Here is a 13,999-nt window from a genome sequence, read left to right on the forward strand (position 1 = left end):
ATCTAAAATCCTCAACAGGCAAAGAAATAGAGGAACAGATAAATAATAAATTTCAGGATGGGAAGTGGAATTAATTTTCTGCAGGTGCAGGACACAAGAGAGCTGATTATATAAAACACCATCTCCCAAATAAGATAGATGAGTAACGCCCCAGGTCATGGGGCAAGTTTTTTTGAAGGGATTGGTAGAACTCGAGGCCTTTGATGTGTTGGAAAAAAGCCTAAACACATCCTAGAAGTAGTGTCATGAGAGCAAGAGTGAGAAAAATATAAATGGAACAGCAAGTTACTGAAAACAACTTCTTCTATTTTTGCTCCCAGGTTCTTCTTTGAGAAACAAGGGTTATTTAGTCACTTTGCATCTCCTGTTGCCCACAATACCTTTGGAGCTTACTGGCAACTTACAACAAAGGGTATAGTTCATGACAAAAAGGCACTAGTGACCCTACTGAGTATAACCTGTAGGAGAAGCCTCAGTGTGAGGTCTATTTTGCTTATGCACCAAAGCACCCATGCAGGAGAGATGCTCTAAGTGCCCTAAGGGAATAGTTTTCAGCCATTACTGACTCTTCATTAGACAATAGAGGATCCAATCTTAAGTCATAAATGAGATTTTTGACAGTTTAAGATCAAATGGAGGACTGAAAATGCTGAAACTATAGGAGGGCAGGCTTTGTTGGCTTCTCTATTGTTACAGTAGTAACACCCATTCTATTTCCAGAAGAATAACTCAAAAGAAAGGTGTCTGGAGCAGGGGGCTCCTGCATTTGCTAAAGCAGAAGAAAAGTGCTAGCTAACAGAGTGAGCTCAGACTAGGTGGCAGAAAAGTGGAAAAAATGTGCAGAAAACAGACTGAAAAGTAAAAAAAGAACTTGCAGCAAGCTCTACTCTTTCACAAGAGAACAAGAGAATGTAGGAAAGCACCAACTCAGTGAGACAGGAGGAACGCCAGTTTTCTGGAGCAGCCTGTGTTGTCTTCAAAGATACTTCCTTGGACTAAAAAAAAGATACAGGATACATTTCTATTATGAGTTAAGGTACCTTCTTAAAACTTTTTCATTCATGCACATTATTCTGGATTTTTGAAGGATGCTTCTTTGTACTTTTACTTGTTAAAATGATCTCTTTTACTTGGCTTCCTTTCAGTTTACTCTTCTGGTTGAATTACAGCAGAAAATGTACACCATAACGTTAGGAAGTCTATTTGCTGTCTGTCTTGACAGCTGTTGTTCACATACCCTATGTTCGCCTTAAGAAAATATGCATCTGATCATGTAATCTGTTAAGTTAACCACTATTGTGAGGGTTCAAGTAAACTAGCCTCAGGCAATGGGTGATATTTGCTTCTCTTACAGATCTAGCAGAGTCATGGTTTTAGTGAGGATGCAATTTTTTTGTATCACGCCATTCAATTCTGAATTAGTATCAGGAGTTTACAGTAAAACAGTATGTGCTTCAGGACCTGTGTTATGTTCCTAAATGCAGGGAATTCCCAGATGACAGCAAGTTCACTGACGTTCCTCACTTGCAGGAAGAAGTGTTACAGGTTGCTAGGTTCTCTAGAGTTAAGTATCTCATATGTGAAATCTGAAGTGATATATGTAGTTTATTCAGTGCTGATTCGTCCATTCATTTTCTTGGGTTAAACAAGAAACTAGGCATTTAAAACTCATGGTGAACAAGTGGAGAATTTTTACGAGTGAAAGACTAGGCTCCATTTTCTTTTTTGTAGAGCTTTCTCTGCAGAGTTAGTATTCTAATATGTGTACTTCTTCTCTGCTTCTAGGCATTGTAACATAGAGCAAAGTCAAATGAGAAACTGTTATGGAAGTAAACATTTTAGCTGAAGTTAAGCTGAACTGCTGTATCTGAAAATAGGATGCTTTTCTCCTTGAAACCTCTGCAATCCCAGAAAGCTAGTACCCATTCTGCATAGCTGCTAGAATTTAAACAAAAAAAAAAATGGATTTTTTCTTCTATCATAAATGCAGAGCTTACAACATTATAAAGTCCCATCTGCAAAGCATGAACTTCAGAGGAACCCAGTTAAGTCAGTGTTACATACACTATCATGCATTATGAGCAACCCTAGAAGGGCTGAGGATTTAGGTAGCTGGAGAGAAGGCAAGCCTACAGAGCCAAAGTTGTCAAATAATCTCAACAGCTGTGATTTCCAAGGCCTGCCAGTGAAAGTCTGTACAACTTTTCTCCACTCTTCTGCAGCAGTTCATGAAATCCCTCCTTGCTCTGAGCCGCCATTAGAGGCGACTGGCACACTGTTGAGTGTGGTTTTCACTTGTACTGTCATTTTCTCTCTGCTCCTGAAATGATTTGGGATGGCCATGACCTAAGGTTCTCAGTCCACCTGTCTCTGCCATGTTCATTCAAAATGCAGGCAACAAGTCGTTGCAATGCTTATAATACTTCAGTGATCCCTCAAGTGGACATTCAGCAGTGGCCGTTACATGGCTGACCATAATTGTGCTGGCTGAGAAGAAATCTTTTAACTATTTCCCTTCTCTGTCCCCTCACCACAGTTCTCAAGTCCAGCTGAAATAATGTTGTGACACTAAGTATTGTGTGGGAAACTTTTCAGGCTCCAGTCCTAAACTCGCTGTCGTCTTCCCCAACTCTGCCCATCATACATAACTGAAAGCACTTTAACTATGGAGGCTGAGATATTCTGGCTTGGACAGTGACTTCTTGCAAAGCAATCTCATCACTTCTCTTACACGGCAAGACCTGGAAATAGGGAAGGGTGTATAATTCTTCTGTAGAACAGTAGCTGACGTTTCTGTTGAGAATATTTGCTCTATCTAAATATTCCAGACAGATCATACCATTCATGATGAAAGAATTAAAAAGAACTTGCAGGAGCCGAGATACTCTCTTGGAGACTGATCTCTACTAATGTTTTGTCTGAGTTCCCCCAAGCAAGCAGGGCTGGTTCTAGATGCTGAGCAAACTTGCCCAAAGCATCAACACTTTTGTTTGTTATTTGAACTCAGACACAGAAGATTGACCCTGAATATTTAATTTGGTGTTCACGTGTGTTCATCCAGTCACCCTTTCCTTTCCTTCCAGCCTGTCTCAAGCTTCAAGGCTAGGCAAGTATGCTCTCCCTAAATAGCATCTTCTACTGCCCCTGTCAAGAGCACTGTACTAGACTGGCTGGACCACAGTTCTGACCCAGTAGAGCACTTCTTATGTTCTTATAAGGATAAAAAAACAAGTCTTGGTGCAGGCTCTTTAGTTAAGAGGTAAGATGCAGACTTCTGCGAGCAACTGAATGGAATATGACAGACATTCACAACAGATCAATATGGGCAAGGCATCGGGAGCACTGCATGGCCTGGGGGATGTAGCAGCCCTCAGAAAAGGTTGAAGGCTTCACTGGTTTGATATAATGCAGTGATCTATGTCCAGCTGCTGGTTATGCAGCAAGAGAACAGTTTGAGGATGTTAAAAAAAAAAAGTTAGAATAAGGAAGTTAACACATGAACTGTCTCTTCATTATATGCAGCAGTCATGAAGTGCTTTGTGCATAAGGACGTGCCTTTCTGTAGCTATAATCACAGTCCGCATGCATGAACCATGTGTGATTATGGGGTATTACTGTACTACAGAGAGCAAGGTAAGATACCCTTTGATTAAGATCATCTTACTGAAATATTTATGCAGAATCGAGCATGAAGCTATTGACCTGCGTCAAGTAGTTATATGATGTGCTCTCTGGGGCATGTATAAATTGTGTATACATTAGACCATAAATCCACTTGAATTTCAAACAAAAGAATGGGATTTAATAGGCACAAAGAATCCGATGTATTAGCACGCAAACTGTAGCTACATTTAGAAGCAAAATGAAGGTATCGTATTTAGCTTTACTTACTCCTTGGTATTTACAGATCTGACCTGCTTAGAGAAGCCAGGGTAATTAATGCTACACATTATATTTGAAAAATACAAAGCTACAAATTTGGTTAAAAAATGCCATAGTGTTATAAATAAATAAATGGCATAGCCCGTTCATTACAGCATGAATTAGGCAGTCTTGAAACAGTTCCAAAACTAAAGACTGTGAAAGATTAATACTATTATTTAACTGATCACTAAAATAAACAGTTAAATTTCCAGATAAACATGACTCCAAGCATTATGTAACTCATTACATTTTCAAAGTGGGGTGCAAACATTAATTGACTGACTAATCTTAAACCATCTTCATTTATAGCCAAAGTGTGAATTTTTTTTTTATTATTTTACAGATGTGTGAGTTTATCTTATTTGCACAGAGAAGCAGCTAATTGTGTGCACAAATTATTATGTGTGCAAATTAAGTCTGAGTACTTGTACTTAATGTACACAATCAAATTTGGAGTTTACTTTTGTTTTAAAATAAAGCCTGTAACATTTAAGAGAGAAAGATAAGACAGGGTTTCAGTACTCTTGTAAACCAGCTGATTGACTGAACCATTTCCAGCCTGTTCAAGTGCCCATTCTGCTGGGCAGGAAGGTGGGCAAATACATATTTGCTGATTTAACTTTTCTCTGTCAAGTTCCCAGCTACCTCTACTTCATATCAAAAAATGTCATTAGAAGGTAAATTAATTGCAAAGAGCAAGAAGAAGTACTAAAAGGTAATTAGAAATCGCTGTCCATCTTCCATCGAAAAACCCATGGTTTCCCTTTTTTTCCTACTGGGTGAAACAATAGTCAGCACAAAGAGAGCATCTCTAAAGACTTTTAACAAATAAAAATTATTGTCCTAAGTCTCCAAGTGAGAGACTAGAGTCACCTGTGATTTTAAATAAGCTGTCCCCATGCAACATTATGCAAAGAGCAGAGTTTCAGAATATTTTTTTCCGTATTTCACCAAATTTTCAAGATGTACCTGCCTAAACTGTTTTCTCCATTATCAGTAATATGAAACAGTGGAAGGAATAGAACAAGAAACTGCAGCTACATTTTTAAAAATAAAAAAATCAAAGTTCTCTAACCTTACAATGAGACCAATTTCCTTTTCTATACAAAATATTTTTTCTTCTCCTTTCCAGTTTTTTCCATGAGTTGACTAGTAGACTCTGAAACACCTAGACACATAAGGGGCATTTATCCCAACAGTAGTACTGCTGTGTATGATTTTTATCGTTAAGATACAGGACTGAGCCTTACAAAATCCAGAGTCAACTTCCAATGGTGCCACTGGCTTCCTACAGAAACTCAGAGAAGGCAGCTAATTACAGCTCAATTCCCCATATGTAAAATACAAGAAACACTTGTGTTTTTTCACTGCTTTCTGTCTTTTTCAAAGTAGATTGCAAACTACTTGAAGTGGGAACGGTTTCTCTTTATATGCTGCACAGCAACTGGCACAATCATGCATTATTTCAGATATAGCCCATAGGTATTTCTCAGATTTGACATCTGTGTTTGGACAATCTTAGCCTGAATCTTTTTTGTAACCCGTGATAGTTCTTTTATGATACATGAAAGCATCTGAAGACTTAAGGAGGGAAACAAAAATACCCTTTGTAGAGAGTATACAAGAGACCTGTAATACTTCTCTGTGTGATGTATGAGATACTACAACTCTGGAAAAGGCCCTTTCTCGCTCATACAGCTTGCTTTGATGTTTATATACTTAAGACCTAAACATTTCTTAAATAAGATACAAATGCATTATTTAGATATCAATATGAAAATTTAAAAAAAAAAAATCAATCCTGTGTTGTTCGCACAGTGTGCAATGTCATCCCTGCTGCTTTTACTGCCAGAGCATAGTTGCTGCAACCAACGTAAGTGTGAAGAATGAACATGTGTGCACATAAGTAGGTTCTTTCTGGTGCATGAGAGAGGATTCCCAGGAACTAGGGGAGATAGAATATTTAAGACATTCTAGAACTAATAAATTAATTTGGATTCAACAAGGGACAATAGAAACTGTTAGATCAGATAACTAGTGAAAAAGCTTTTCACTGGCATGTGATAGACTACCTACTCTAACTCTGATATTCAAGTTTAGACCCAATCCTTTACATGTCCCAAGGGTATTGCTAGTAGCAGTGAGAATAAGAGAACCAACAAGCATCTGGAATATCAGAATAGCAGCACATTGGGTCTCATTTGCAGCACACAGTGTACATTTGCACTGTGTGATGGTTCCATAGGCTTCTGCATTTCAAAGTCAGATTCTGTCCGGTCTTCCTGCTCAGAAGAAAACGACTGCAAAGCTAGGGGGAAAACAGGACCCTCAGTTATTACTCAAGGATGCAGAAGTAATTATAGACGCAAAAAAAGTTCATAAAACACCACCAGGTATATATGATGACCTCACGCTCATAAATCCAGTCTAGGTTATGATGGTGTATAATCAGTATTTCCAATTCTTGGATAAAGAGGTTTAAATGGTTTAAATATCTTTTCAGCAACATTCAAACTACCTGCCAACTTGGGATTTAGGAGGAAAGGGAACTGTAAAACACTTTTTTTTCCCCCATTAAAAGTCTCCATTTCAAAGTCAGATTCTGTCCGGTCTTCCTGCTCAGAAGAAAACGACTGCAAAGCTAGGGGGAAAACAGGACCCTCAGTTATTACTCAAGGATGCAGAAGTAATTATAGATGCAAAAAAAGTTCATAAAACACCACCAGGTATTTCTGATATGATGACCTCATGCTCATAAATCCAGTCTAGGTTATGATGGTGTATAATCAGTATTTCCCATTCTTGGATAAAGAGGTTTAAATGGTTTAAATATCTTTTCAGCAACATTCAAACTACCTGCCAACTTGGGATTTAGGAGGAAAGGGAACTGTAAAACACTTTTTTTTTCCCCCATTAAAGGTCTCCATTTCATTTACAGAACTCTAATATTGGCTAAATACAAGCCTCCAAACACTGGGAACAGTCAAATCTTGGAAAAGCCTAAACCCAACCCTCAACATCAATAGCATACTTATTAACTGATCTCATTTAACTGCTGCAAAACTAACATGAAAATGTACCTTCACCAGGCTCTCTCCTGAATATCAGAAAATAAACTAAGTAGTTAGTTTCAGTAAATAGAATACCCAGGCAACCAGCATAAAGCAGTTTGTGTTAAGCATGCATCTTGTTGAGTCATATGCAACATAATGATACCACACCACTGCCACAAATCTAAATATGTGCAGTACCAAAACCACACATTCAGAGCCACAGAACCTACATCCAGTAAATCCCACCTATGCAGCTTGCCCAAGTGCACTGTGCCCATTCTCCTCTCCAGAAATTAAAAGATTACTTTTCCCTCCTGGAAAATGCTGGAGAAGAGCTGCCATGCATGTGAGGTGAGTCACGCTCCAGGGAGGAGGGCTGCTGGGGCACGATGAGATTCTCTACTGCAGGACAGAGGAAAAAAAAAAAGATGTGTGCTTCCAGTGAAGTTTCTCTGCACCAAAGGGACATGGGGTCCAGTTAGATGAGGCCAGCAAGGGATTGGACATTTGATGTGAAAGAAAAAGACCTTCCCAAAAGCACAACGGCCCATTTGTTTAAGGATAACTAAGCAGTGCGGTACTTGGTAGCACAGTGATGATTTTTCTGGTGCTATGCGACAAAAAACTCTAACTGTACCTTCCCACAAATAACAAAAGTTTCAGGGAGCCTTATAGGGCTGAAATTTGGATTTCAGTATAAAAGGAAATGGGATATTAAGTTGGAATGTAAATTAATATCCTGCACGTTTCTAGTCTCTACTGAGTGCTCTTGTGTATACTCCCCATGGTATCACACAAGGAACTAACTCCATGCAGAACAGTAAGTTTCTGCTGAGAGCCCTTTGGTTGGATTACAACAGAAACATTCTGACTTTGAATGAGAGAACTTAAAATATCACAAAGCTTCATGTATATGAAAAATAGGGTTAAGTCATAAACTGGAGCAAAAGCACTGACTTACTTAATTTTGGTCATAAATTAAAAGTGTTGGGAAAGGATGTAGGAGACCTGGTACACTTCTTGTTTCAGAATAAATATGATGCAGGGCAAACAAACTGTTAACACAACAGACTAGTTGATACAGGAAAAAGAAATGGAAATAAAAATCTTTCTGGTGAAAAAAAAAACCATTTAAGTGTTAGTATCAAATTTGAAAATTTATGCAACGACTAAAGACATCGCAGATAAGCCTCTACAAGCCTCTGATTTAAGTTGCAGTGGTATAAATGACTGCAAAGGGATGAGAGCACCATCCAACTGACAGGCAGGGTATCAAGAGCATCTTCTTCTATCCTGGCACTCAGTCTGCTATCAATTTCCTTGCATCTTAAGCTCATGTTTTAAGCGAAGCATGCAGTTACAAGATTTTCTGAATTAGGGGCTGGAATGAATAGATTTGCACCAAAAATGATTAGAGCAGTTTCAGAAAGGTGGCGCCGATCTATCTGCACTCCAATTGTACCCCTCTTTCTCTTTGCCTTCTCTTTGTTCCTTACAAGCATCTGCAGCCCAAATTCTCTATGCTTTACTTTTAATATGCTGTTGAGTTTTCAAACCTCCCCTGCCAGTAGCTTCCAACATCATGCACTTTGCCAGTGTAGTGCCCTCAGTAGGCTGAGGAGGAGAAGCGTAGCTTTCCGATTGCTAACAAGCCCCCTAACACTATGCACAAGACTCAAACTGAGCAAACTTGTTGAAGGAACAAATATGTCAGCAACAAGTGTTAATTAAAACATTTAGCAGCATAAATCAACCCTAAACAGTTATGAGCAATCAATGGTAGGCATATGAAGGGAGTGGCACAGTCTATTCAGGCTAGGTTACAGCTTTAAAAAAAGAAGGAAAAAAAAAAGCCATAGTATAGAGTATTCCTATATGTGATGTTTTACTGTGTTACGACTTACCCTAGTCATTACTTAGATGGCTGATATCCCTATATTGCCAGTGAGGCTCTGCTGGGTTACTGGTCATCCTTCAGCCCAAAGAGAGACAATGTAAAAGGAACATAACGCTTCAATTCTCTTCTTAGCATCCTAGTAGAATACTTACAAGAACGCTTCCTGCTACAAGACTTTTGAATTATAACTAGAAACAGTGGTGAAGGAGCTTTAAGTTTTATGCAGTTGTTCTCTCCTTGAGTTAATTCAGTGCACGGGGCTGCTGACTACACATGGTATCGATAGAAACAAAAAAGAGAATTAGTGTCTGGCAGCGACATAGTTGTACATGTCTGGCACAACTATTCTGAAGTAGCTTTACCTTGTCAGATCTTGAAGCACACCACAGCAAAGAGCATAGAGGCTGAGAACCCCCTTTATGAGTCTTCTCCACCAGAATGCTGAGAAATTATGCTAATATAACTGTTAACAACATCTAACACTACTGCTTGCACCACAACAGCTCCTTGCCTTGGTACAGATCCTACACTGGAGGAGAAGGAAGCCATGGTGGACCACTGGCAAGGTCCACTGAAGAACTCAGTAGTGCCATCCTGAAAAAGCGTTCTTTAATTGCATGGTGCCAGGGAGGAAAAGTAGCAGCATAGAGCACAAAACGTGATGGCACCAATGTATACTTATGCAAATTAAAATGGATTATCCCAAAATTAAGGGGGGGTAGGGGGTGACATTTTCACACATTGTCATGGATGTCTGTATCTCCTCAAGAAATACAGAGTTTTGACATGGTGCGCTCTTCTTCAGTCTGTGGAGCACTCTCTTTTATGACTACAAATCAAATGAGATTGTCAATCTTTTCCATGCCCTGTGACTGCTGGAAGGATATAATGAGAGCAATATGTTGGCTTCCTGCAACTGTCTCTCAAATAGATGGTGATACTGAAATCTGTTCTTAATTTCATATCCCTGCACTCATTAGACTTTCCTTTCTCTCTTAATCCGTACCTGGAAAGATGGAGGAGGGGAAAAAAAAAAATCTGATCTCTGGAACTAATGAAATCCCTCTTTGCATTATGTTTTCTTAAGTGATTGCTGTCTTTTGCCATCTAAATCATCTTCCATCACCGCCTAACTTTTTTTAAATTAGAACTTAACTAGTATTTTATCATTTTTAAACTTTCTTAACTGTCTCAAAAAATTCCCCTTGATGTTATAGCAGGATGTGATATTTTCTAGAATAGTTTTTCAGCTCAGAGCTAACCCCAGATCTACAATCAATTAAGTTGTGTCTTTGTACACAAGATCTGATACAATTGGATATTCTGGCCTTCTCCCAAACTCAGAGAAAACAATGGGACTTTGAACAGCCGTCTTAATGGCAGCAGGGAAGGATGCTACTGGTTTTAGAACTCTTTCCTATGAGGATTTCTAAATGAAAGTTGTGTTAATTGTGATTCATCTCCTGGGAATCTGGCATTAAGTCATGGCACAGTAAGAAAAATGAAATTCACTTTCTTAGCAACAGCACAGTCTAGAGACAGTCTATAGTTAAGCAAGACCTAAGTATTTTGATGTGTGTTTCCCAAATTCAGGACATACTCCTTTTTAAGGTTTGTTCACTCAGTGTAGCAGCGTGCTTAAATAAAGACTGAAATATGATGTTCAGGGTTCACTGTACTATACTAATTCCCATAAAATACTGCTCAGTGGCCCTGAAATAGTTCACTTAAGTCACAGGCTGAAATGCATTATTTTGTCTTTAAGGAGAAAATAACTGATTCAATTAAAACAAAGAAACATTCATTCCTTCTTATCTTTCTTACACTATTTCCAGTATTCTCTATGCTACCAATAGGAGCTATATGCACCATATAAATGCTGGAGGAAATTATCTGTTTGTCAGTAGAACCTGCTGAAGTCCATATTTTCTTCAGACCATGACTGTGATGTCTTAATTGATCATTGTGAGGAGCTGCTGTTTAATTGAAGTTGTATGTGAAGGATCTAAATCAGTGAATTTGTATCTCTGCTTTAGAATAAATAGCTATTAACTGCCTCTAGTTTACTGAACACCTTGTTTATCTTATTTACCGCAGGAACGCTTAGTAAGATCACAGTGGCATGTGTTAATTTTTTAAGCTTTCTACATGTGAAAAAATTCACTGTAGTCTAAAGATTACATCTGTGCTGGTAAATCAAGGTTATAAAATAGCTTTTCATTTCTTCAGTGAATGCTTTGTGAGGAAAAGCACACTAGATAAGAAGCTTTATTGTGAAGCCCTGATTGTTCAAGGCTTGGAGTAATTGCAGCTTCTGCAGGCATCAGTCAGGATTGCGAGCGTCCAGAACTTCTCAAAAATCCAACACCTAAGGCTATTTGAACCAGACGGTTACTTAGTTATTCTGTGCTCTTGCTGGAAGAAGATGGAGTCATCTTTAAAAAACAAAACCAAACCACAAACAAACAAAAAGCAAAAAAAACCAAAAAACAAACTTCAGCTTTGTTCTCACACAGGAAACTCCCTTTGAGATTTGACCTCAAGCAATAGCTCATCAAATAAATTCTGAATGAAAGCAATAGGAAGTGGACCAACACTTGCCATCCACAGTCTGTTCATCCTGAGTTCCCTGAATCTGATATTTACGTTACTCAGTATCAGCTAAATAGAGATTATACAGTCCAGAGATAAAAGATTCTGAACTCGGGCAAGGCAGCCAGCAAGTCTTGTACCCATGCTGTGTACAGTCAATACTACTGTTAAGCTGGTGTTTCAAGAGAGAAAGGAAAATGAAGCATTTAATCAGAGAATTTTCTTAGGTAAATACATGAAAAGCGATATGCTGCCACCTTTACATTCTCAGCTATGTCATTGAAATTTCCTGTATAAAGCTGGGCTAAAAAAAATCCCACTGTATAGGTCAAGAAAAGGAATATAAGTTATGTCTTTGAACAAACCCACGTGAACACCAGAAAAATCTTTAGAATATAGGCTGGCTTCATCTATTACCACGTTTTCTACCTCGATCTACTTTCCTACAGTAGACATGGCCAAATGAATTGGTGCAGAATAATCCTTGACCACATTATGCATTCAAGAAAATGTTGCAAAATAAGAGGCCATCTCCAGTAGGAATATACTATCTTTCAAATGCCATATGAAAGTGGGAATGTTTTTGTAGTGATCCTTCAGTTATATCCATATTTTGTTACTGGCTTATTTGTCGTATCATTTAAATGCATGATTTAAACGTTAAAGAAAATTAATTTCATTTTTAAATTAACAAAGAATCCTACATGTTCAAACTTACTTCTCTACATGGTTTGTCTGTGAGCAGGGTTGCGATATGAACACAAACTTTGTACGTATCATTTAGCGCTCCTAAGACTTTCTTTTGACTTAGAGTCCATAGATGGTTATGTTGGTATTATAATGATAATGTTAAAATTATTTTCCAGAATAATATAAATTACAATTATGTCGTCTAGCATACATAATTCTTACAATAGTAGAACTTGTATTTCAGTATTTTGAGTAGCTGATTGTATGAAATTGCTCATAGTAAGTGATTACCTATACCACTGTAAGGTACAATATTACTAAAATTAAGTCATTTATGTTCATTTTATTATCATTTTGAAGCATACAGATGTTCATTATTATTCGATAAACAAATTTAAAACTTGAAAAGCTTACCAAACGTGCTAACTCTACTATTGATTATTTATACCTACCTGGACAAAACCCATTATGTATTTATCACCTTTTGTTTCTCTTCCCATATTGTATGTATAACACAATACCATAACAGACATCTTTTCTTGCATATTAGTATAGCTTCTGCCATGCAATGGGACACTGTCTTATCTGATGAAGTCTGTGTTAGGGGAAAAAATGCTACTTAGTATTGACAGTTCTTTCTCCTTAGAAAAGCATAATAATGCATATATCTTTGTCTATATGTCGGACATGTTGTGTACTTTCTTTGTTGCATATTTCACAAAGGTCAAAATCATTAATTAGCAGAAAATAATATAGAGGAATTAAAACTGAGATTGTGTATGCCTTCCTTTCATTAGTCACTTCTGCCTCCAGAAATCAAATGGCAGAAACATACATTCCTCTTTCAGTCAAGATTGCCCCTTTGGGAGGGAGTCGAGCAGTTCATGTTCGGAGAGTCCTTTGTTCCCTTCACTTAGGCTATCGGAACAGTTGGGCATCAGAGATAAATCATCTACTGTTTGCCTTAATTTAATTTGTATTTCACTCCAGAGCAAGGTGCTCAGAATTGCTCGATAAGACAAATAAATAGAAGAACTTAAAATAGTTACAGATATTAATATCCTTATTGGCTCGGAAGGAAGCAGTATAGCAGGTGTATGGAAAGAGCCTGGAATATTTTATTTACTCAGTAACATGAAAAAGGCCGGAACTGAAGTTCAAACCAAAATTGCATTCAGGGACTGCCACTTGCAGGCTGATAGTGCCTGACCCAAAACCCAAAGCCATTTCTAAGTTTAGAATTCAGGGTGGTGGGCAGTGATGATCGACACCCCATTCATTGTCTTACGCTGTTTTGGCTACTCCTTTTCTCATAAAGAAACCTTCCAGTTCTTGTGTGACCATCTATTCAGATAAACTGAGAGTCAACTGGCTCTTAGCCTTTGCTTCCAGCTTGTCGTTGTGCCTTTCCGTGCAATCACATCAAAGTGATGTAGTTATTTGTGGGTTTTTTCTGAAGGGGTCATCGTGGCTTAGATTCTGACAGTCTGAAATTACTGAGTCACCACCAACGGACCTATGGAATTATTCCCCAAAGTGGAGTTAAGCTGAAAACATCATTTGCCATTGTTAAAGAAAAAAAAAAAAAAAAAGCTAATCACAATATTCTAGGTATATACTAGCGATTCGGCTGGGTCCCCTAGCACCACCCTCGGTGCCTACACTTCGTAAGAAGATTACGCTTCTCCCTATGAAGTGAAAATTACCTTCTTGTGGGGAGAAAGCGTTTAATTACGACTCTGCTTCCCCGTGTCTCCATGGTGATCCCATGCAAACAGCTTGCTTTATTAGACCTTATTTCATCCCCCCCCGCCCCACGAAAGTAATAAATCAGCTCTGTGTG

This window comes from Egretta garzetta, unplaced genomic scaffold (genome assembly GCF_000687185.1).
Source record: "Egretta garzetta isolate BGI_Z169 unplaced genomic scaffold, ASM68718v1 scaffold158, whole genome shotgun sequence".
NCBI classification, from domain to species: Eukaryota; Metazoa; Chordata; class Aves; order Pelecaniformes; family Ardeidae; genus Egretta; species Egretta garzetta.